The sequence below is a fragment of the Nyctereutes procyonoides genome, unplaced genomic scaffold (genome assembly GCF_905146905.1).
Source record: "Nyctereutes procyonoides isolate TBG_1078 unplaced genomic scaffold, NYPRO_anot_genome, whole genome shotgun sequence".
NCBI lineage: Eukaryota > Metazoa > Chordata > Mammalia > Carnivora > Canidae > Nyctereutes > Nyctereutes procyonoides.
Genome location: NW_026575131.1, coordinates 2,088,393 through 2,097,059, shown reverse-complemented (window position 1 = coordinate 2,097,059; position 8,667 = coordinate 2,088,393).

Below are 8,667 nucleotides of genomic sequence, written 5' to 3'. Positions count from 1 at the left end.
TTACCTGTTTCTCTTAATTTTTTAAAAATAAACTTTGTATTTTAGAACAGATATAGATTTCTAGGATTGTTGTGAAGACCATACAGGGAGGCCCCGCTTTGCCTGGTTAATGTCCTACTGTACTGTCCGTCTGATGAGCTGGGGTTAATCTGTGGGGCCCTCCCCAATCATGGTTTCTGCTGACCTGCTGGTGGAGGAGCGCTGTCAAGTTCCTCAGCGGGGTTTGGTGATGTCTTTCTCACAATTACCTGGGGTCGTGGGTTCTTGGCAGACCACGGAGGTGTGGTGCCATTGCTGTCACACCGCATCGAGGGTGTGTGTGTGTCAGCATGGCCTCAGGCTGTTGACAGCAGGCCGCAGGCCCCTGGCTGTGGTACTGGGCGTCAGGTTTTTCTTGTCCCCCAACGTATTGTCCTCTTTGGAAGGAGTCCTAAATACAGCCCCCGTGTAAGGCTGGGGAGTTCCGCTCCATCTCTCTTTTTTATTTTAAGATTTTATTTATTTACTTGAGAGAAAGAAAGAGAGTGCACCGGGGTTAATGGGGGAGAGGGGCAGAGGGAGAGCAGGCTGCCTGCTGAGCAGGGAGCCCGATACGGGACTCGATCTCAGGACCTGGGATCATGACCTGAGCCCAAGGCAGATGCGTAACGGACTGAGCCGCCCAGGCACCCCCCTGCTCCCTCTCCCCAAAGCCAGGGTATCTACATAAATTCTCCGGGATTCTGTACAGGAGGGATCTGTTCTCCCCATTCTCTCCCATTTGTGTATTTACTCCATCGTGCATATCAGTATGGATCAGGGATACGTATATACTTGGGGTTATAATCCAATACTGTTATTTTCTGTCTTTGACCATTGAGCGCTCTTTTGGTTGGCTCCTGTGTCCCTCTGACACGTTTGTCCACCGAGTGGGGCTTTCAGCCCCTGGAGAGGAAGGGAAATGGCAGCCCTGACAGACACCGCAGTGGAACATTCCGTCTGCTAGGATGAGCCACAGCTCCCTCCCTCTGCCCGTCTGGTCCTTGTCATCTGGCGTAGCCACCAAGCCTCAGTAAAGGCTCATCATTTGGTGCTCTGCCCACATGGGCAGGGTTTCTGTGCTCTTAATGTGCAGGAGAGGGAACCAACCAAGACAGGGATCTTGATTCAGTCAGGGCTTGCATCCCAGTTAGCCATGAGGGCCTTGTGGGGCAGGCGCTACTGGTGTCCCAGGAGTGATAGCCCACCTGAGCATGTATGGGACGCGGCAGGCAAGAGGGCTGAGGTCATGCTGTGGGCGTCGATCTAGGGCCTCCAAGAGTTCCCTGCCACACTTCTGCCCTCAGGAAGCCCCTGCCAGTCCCTGTTGGATCTTCTGTGGCCTGGCCCTTGAGGGAAGTGCCCCCATGGGGTCTTGGAGGGCGGTGAGGAGACCCAAGTTTGCTGGGGGGATGGTGGGACGCTTCCTGAAGTCCCGGCTGAGCACTGCAGCCTGCCCGGCTGCCCATGTCCTTTCTGCTGGTGTCTGGGTCTGGTTCCTCCCACCTCAAGGCACATGAGTAAAGAAGAATCATGGGCACCCCGGGTGGCTCAGTGGTTTAGCACTGCCTTCAGCCCAGGGCCTGATCCTGGAGGCCAGGGATCGAGTCCCACGTCGGGCTCCCTAAATGGAGCCTGCTTCTCCCTCTCCCTGCGTCTCTGCCTCTCTCTTTCTCTGTGTGTCTCATGAATAAATAAAATCTTAAAAAAAAAAAAGAAATCACACATCTAAAGTGTGGCAAGAGCTATTAAGTACTAGAGCCTGTGTCACTGCTTTCCGTTTCCGTGTTCTCACGGTGGCCCCGTGGCCCTAAGAGAGTGGTGCAGGTTTAGTTACCTGCCTAGCTAGTAAGAGGTGGAACCAGGATTTAGTTAGACTGGCTAGACTCCGGGCTCATCACCCCTGGCCATACCACCTGCCTCAGTGTGTGAGTGGTCGGCAAGGCCTTTGCAGTCCGAGCCCTGTAGCAGACAGGTGAGGTGATCAGGGTCAGGTGTGAGGACAGTGGCTCTGCCCCAGAGGGATCTCTTCCCGCAGCCCCCAAACCTTCCACCACAGCATTTGAGGAGCAGGCTAGTGGCAGTGATGCTGGCAAACGTCAAAGGCACAGGTTAGGACAGTCCTTGCAGCTGCTCAGGGATCCCCGATGACCAGAGCAGTCTTGGTGAGGAGGGGGTGTGTGGTCATAGCCCCTTGGTCCTGCTCCTCAGGGATCCTGGCCCTGGCGGTGCTCAGGGAGCTGGCCCACCTCGCTCATCTGTGCTCCAGTGAGGGAGATGGTTCTGGATAGGTAGGAAGGTTGGGTTATTTTAATTTTCCTCCTATTTTTTCCAGCAAGGCCTGTGATTATTACATTAATCTTCCAGGCGAAGTTTTTACAACCAATCCCTCGCCGACTATGAGAAGTTTCTCCATCCATTACCAAGAGGGAAACAGACCCTGGTGGGGAGGAAAATATTTGTTACATCTTATCAGGCTGACACGCAATCTAACAACAATTACAGCAGCCCCATTTTTTGCACTATTTCAGCTCTGGCGTGAAAAATTGTTGTAATATTAAAGTGAGTCAGGGTGGGGGCTGGTCATAGAAGAGGCTGCTGCTATTCCAGGCTCTGGGCCCTGGCTTTCTGGCCTCCCCTGGCAAGCCCACTGGGCTCCGAGGGGAAGGAGTGTTTGCATGTAAATCCCAGCTCCCTTCTTGGGCTAATGGCCCTGAAGCTGCAGAGACGCCTAGGAATGTGGAAGGGCTCCTGGAAGACCCGGGCCCCCAGTCCTGCCCCCAGTCCTGCCCCCAGTCCTGCCCCCAGCCCTGCCCCCAGTCCTGCCCCCAGCCCTGCCCCCAGCCCTGCCCCCAGTCCTGCCCCCAGCCCTTGCTTTGCAGCCCAGATGCCTGCTCACCACCACGCCTCTTAGGGTGTTCTCCCTGGACTGCTTAAAACGATGCTGTGTTTTTTAGGACTAAACAGATAGATGGAAGTGTCGCACCAGAAAAGGACTTCTTGGCGAGCAAACCTTCCTCAACGTTTTTCTAACATAACCGAGCTGCCCAGTGGTGGTGTGCTCCCTGCTGGTCTCCATATCTGACCCCAGGGTCCGTGGGCTTTTGGCCAGGAAAGCAGTAACTGGCCACCCCGCCGCAGTTCTCTGCGCGCCCCCAGGGCCAGTCCTGGAGATGCGCAGCTGGTCCCTCCTGCTCTTAAAGGGGTCCCAGACTGGTGGCAGGTGCGGGACAGGAGCAGCCAGGTTCTGGGCACATGGACGACAGGGATGTTGTTTTGATTGGGTTTAGCCCTTCCTTGGTCCTGATGAGGCCTCCTCTCTTCTGATCCTTTGAGCTTAGGTTTCCTCATCTATAAGGGGGGGGCAGTTGTATCCCATTAGATGGATGTGGGGACATGGTGAGGTGCTATGTGGCTGCATCATGCATGCCAAGTACTAAAATTCGGCAGAGTTCCCAAGCCTTACCCCACTTGGGAGAAGAGAAGATAGTTTGTCCAACAGGAGGCAGAAGCTGGCTGGGCCCCACCCCTCCCTACCTCAGGCAGTGGGCCCTTGGAAAGGCCTAGAAATCCCAGGTTTCTGGACCCTTCTCTGAGGCCCAGAGGGACAAGCTCCTGCTCAGGGCCACAAGGTCTAGAGCAGAGGAGAGAAGTGGCCAAGACATGAGCTTTTCCCTCTGTGTCCACAGCTTGCAGAACCCAAGTGCTGCCCCTCACATCCCCCGAGGCCCAGCCAGGGCTGGAGTGGCTCGAGGGGACAAGTAGCAGCGCCCCGGTTCCAGCCAAGCAGTAGCCAGGGCTCGGCCAGGCCAAGCCTCCCTTTCGGTCTCCTGGGACAGTGTCCACCTGGGCCCGCCTGCTGGGCGCTCCCCTCTCCCCCGCCCAGTCACCCCTGCCGGCGGGCCCCCGGGTGCCTGCCCAGGGTGTGCGGAGCCGCGCAGCAGGCCCGGTGCTGGGGAAGGGTGGGCCGGTCGGGGTGGGGGTGGGGGGTGGGGGGGTGCGGGTGGGGGTGGGGGGGTGCAGGCTGGCGGCCGGCCGGCCCCGTCGCCATCCCCGTCACTGGCGGCAGGCGCGGTGATTAATGGCCCGGCCGCGCCGCCCGTGCCGCCTTCAGCGCGCGTCTGGGCGGCGATGGATGCGGCTGTCAGGCCGGCCCGGCCCGCGCTGACCCCCCGCCCCGGCCCGCGCGATCAATGGGCGGCGCGCGGCGGGCGGCGGCTGGGCCGGCGCGATAAGATGGGCCGATGGGCGCCCGCCGATTGCCCGCTCCGTCACCCGCCGGCCCCGTCCCCGTCCCCGTCCCCGTCCGCCGCCCGCGCGCACATCCGCGCCGTCAGCGCCGCGTGATTAATGGGGACGCGGGCAGCGGCGGGGCGGGGCGGGGCGGGGAGGGGGGGCGGGGAGGGGCCACCTGCCGCGGGCCCGGCGCGCCGCGCTCCCGCCCCGGGCGCTCCCCGCGAGCGCGCGTTGGCGGGGACCCCGGGGCGGGTTGGGGGGCGGCGGCCGCCGCTGTGACCCGGCTCCCCGGCTCCCCGGCGCCCCGGCCCGGCCTCCCCGCGCTGTCCCAGCCACGGCCCCCACGCAGAGCCCTGCCCTGGGTCCCCACGGCCCCGGGGACGCATCCTGCGACTGCCCTGCCCTCCCGCCACCCCGGCGCCCCCCTGCGCGACCCCCGCCTGGGCCGCGGCGCCCCGGGAGGTGCCTGCGGAGGGGAGCGGCGGGCCGCCCCGGGCTCCCTGGGGAAGGGCCGGCCGCCCGCCCGCTCGGCCTCCGTGAGCCGCCGAGGCCGCCGTGGACACGCTGATGGGAGGCGCCGGAGGGCTGCCCAGAGGAGGTGACGGGCGCGCAGGGCGAGGCCAGCGCCCTGCAGGCCGGGAGAGCGGGCGGGGGCGCCCAGTCGGCGGGGAGCCCGAGGGGCCGGAGCGGCCGAGGGCAGCGCGGGCGACGGGCCAGCCGCGGCCTATCCGGGGGGCGGCCGCGGGGCCAGCGCCAGCCGTCGTCCCTGTGGGTTCCCCGGGCCGCGGGGCCTCCCCTCCCCTCCCCTCCCCTCCCCTCCCGTCCGCGGCGCGGCGCGGCGCGGCGCCCGGACTGCGGAGCCGCAGCGCCCCCGCGCGGCCAGACGCGCACAGCGCCCGCCGCCCGCCCGCCAACCGGGGGAGGGGGGAGGAGGTCCCGCGGCCCCGCCGCTGCCCGGCCCGCCTCCCTGCGAGATACAGAGAAACACATAAACATCCGTGTGTGCTTAGATGGATAATCTGGCTCATGGCTCGAAATGTAAAAAGCAAAGGAGCGGCACGGTGAGGCACGTTCGTCTCCCTGCGCGTCCGCCGCGTCCCCGCGGTCCTGTGCTCGCTCCACGGGCCTCCGCGGACAGCCTGCGTGTGTCCCAGCCAGTGCGCAGCCCACGCAGTTGCCTCCGACCGGTGCGGACCACGTCAAGCCTCGGCGGTCGCAGGGCCTGTGCAGGGAGCGCGCGTGTCCTCTGGGTGCCCCTTCCTCGCCTCCGTCCCTCCAGCCCACTTCACCGGCTCTTCACTCCTTCGTCCCAAAGTTGCAGCCAACGGCGCGCCTCATCCCCCAACTCCGCCGCGCATCTCCAGCCGCGTAGAGTCCAGTGTTTGTGCTTTTCTTTTCAGGTCACGCTTGTCCGCAAGGAAATGCACTGATCCCAAATGGGCCAGTTCCTGAGTTTTGTTTTTTTTGTTGTTGTTGTTTTTTTGTTGGTTTTTTTTTTTTAATTTTTATTTATTTATGATAGTCAGAGAGAGAGAGAGAGAGGGCAGAGACACAGGCAGAGGGAGAAGCAGGCTCCATGCACCGGGAGCCCGACGTGGGATTCGATCCCGGGTCTCCAGGATCGCGCCCTGGGCCAAGGGCAGGCGCCAAACCGCTGCGCCACCCAGGGATCCCAGTTCCTGAGTTTTGGACGAATGAAACCCCAACGCTATCAAAGATGTTACTGTCACCCCGGAAAGTTCCCTTGTGCCTCTTCCCGGCTGGTCTCCGACGTACCGGAGAAAAAAATACTGTTCCGGGTTCTCACCGTGGATGCGCCGGGCCTGCTCTGGATGGCGGCTGCGTCTGCACTCTCGTGACCAGTTTCTTGCAGACGGACCCAGCTCCTGAGAGTCACGCTCGCTGCGCCGCGTCCTGTCCTGCTTCCCGGGGATGCTGCTGCGCGGGGTCCGGTCCGCCGCGCACTGCGGCCTTCACCTCCCACTGGCTGTTTGGCCCATCCTCCCTGTCCAGCTTTTGTGAATGAGCTGGTTTCTTTTTTTTAAGAAAAAAATGTTAAGGATGCCAGTCGGATTTTTAATTCTTTTCCGATATTTAGCAAATATATTTGAAATTTATTTATTTATCATTATTTTTTAAAAGATTTTATTTATTCATGAGAGACACACACACAGAGAGGCAGAGACACAGGCAGAGGGAGAAGCAGGCTCCCTGCAGGGAGCCCGACGCGGGACTCGATCCTGGGATTACACCCTTAGCGGAAGGCAGACGCTCAACCGCTGAACCACCCTGGGGTCCCAGATTTTGAGAGAGAGAGAGTGAGCACAAGCAGGGGTAGAAGCAGGCAGAGGGAGGCAGGGGGAGAAGCAGGCTCCCCGTTGAGCAAGGAGCCTGATGTGCAGCTTGGTCCCAGGATCCCAGGACCATGACCTGAGCCGAAGGCAGGTGGTTAACCCCTGAGCAAATATATTCTTATAAAATAGTGGATGTTGCTACAGAATGTGTGTGATGTAGTCTTTTTTTTTTTTTAAATGTAATCTCTGCACCCAATGTGGGGCTTGAACTTACAACCCAGAGATCGAGTTGCATGCTCCCCCAACAGCCAGCCAGGCGCCGCACATTCTTGTGTAGGTCTTCGTAGAGGCACAGATTTGGACTTCTCTTGTGTAAATACCCAGGAGTGGAAGGGCTGGGTGTAGGATGGGCTTATGTTCAGATTCATGAGACCTGCTCCCGGGGCACGGTGTTCTTTAGCCCCACCCTCCACCCCAACGTCTTAAACACAGAAAGTAGCACAGGCTCTTCCTCCTGCTTGGCAGTTTTCTTGGAGGTTCTTCTAACAGCATATAAGGAACATCGTCCCAAGTCCCTTCCATGGGAGGAGCTGCTGCAATTTATCTTCTGATGGGCATTTAGACGTTTCTAGCTTTGCTGAGCTGGTCTTTGGAGGATGAACAGGAATTTGTCAGGCACCCCAAGCACTGAGGGGAACCCGAGGAGAGCCCAGAGGCTTGGCAGACACAGCAGAACCAGTGCTAGGGCATGAGCCTGCTAAGGGTAGGATCCGCTCCTGACCCCCTTACCCCCAGGGGCCCGATGCTGGATGCTGGATGCAGAGAGTGGTGATGTGGAGGGGTGCTGGCCAAAGGCTCTGGGGCAGGGTGATGGAAAGCCCCAGAATGTTTGGGGCAGGGGAGTGAGGTAGGCACTGCCAATAACGGGCGCTCCTGGGACTCTCCAGAGCCAGGCACAGGGGGGAAGTTCACAGCGAGTGTTGGCTTGGACAGTGGTCGCATGCCCACCCCCCTAGGGCTCGGCCCACCTCTCGGGCAGAGACAGAGGCTCGAGCACCTCCTCCCCCCTGAACCTGATCCCCCGAGGACTTCTAGCCGGGCGGGCATGGGCTGCGGGGCCAGACAAGGGCAGGCTCCCGGCTGACTTCAGCAGAGGAAGCTGTTGGGAGGGGGCGGGTTCCGAAGCCCTCATCCCGGCCCCAGTGACGCCCCTCGCACAGGTACCTGCACAGGTACCCTAGGCAGGCCCAGCAGCCACGCGGGAGCTTGGGGCAGGAACAGTGTCCTGGGCTTCGTCTCGACTGCCACTAGGTGGCTGTGGGACATCTGGTCACACTGCATCTCCCCGCGCCTCTTTCTGCACCAAATGGGGAGAAAGTGGTTTCTTCCCAGGCCTCCCGTGGCTTGGGGGTGGGGGAACACAGAGGTCACTGTGGCAAGTGGCCAGCACAGGGCCAGCCCCAAGGGGAAAGAACAGGCCTTCCCACCTGGTAGGAGGCGGCCCCACGTTGCGTCAGGTGAGCCACGGTCATGGCCGCGAGAGCGTGAGGTGCTTCTCTGGGCGGGGAGCTCCCGACTTGAGTTTCCGGGTGTCACGGCCGGGTCTCCTGCCGGCCTGGGCATTCCGCAGTCTACTTACCTGGCTCCTGCCCTGGGTCTGAGCTGTCCCGGTGGCCAGCAGGCCAGAGGGGGCACGGGGCCGCCTGCCGCACACCTCGTGGGGGTGCAGGCTTGGTGGTGACGGCAGTGCTCGGACACCTGTCCCTCTGGTGGGCCCCGAGGTACGTCCTGCCCTGGCCCAAGGCCACCTCAGAAATCTGAAGTTCTTTAAGACGAAGCCTAAGGCTGTCCCCCGGACCACCCAGCTAGGGAAGGCCCACCTGTCTCCTGGGAGTCACGGGAAGCGCCTGGCTGGGGCCGTGACAGAGCGTTTGGGCGAGGCTGTCTGGGACAAGCCTGTTGGCTCCAAAACTCAGGCGAGAGGGGAGTTTTGTCTCCTGTTACCCTGGAAACGTAGTCTGCTGTTCCCCTTGGAGTGGACACCCTCGGGGGAGCCTTCTGCATGGCCCATTCCAGGGGAGCACCATCCCGTCTGCTGCCACCACCCACAGGAGGCTGG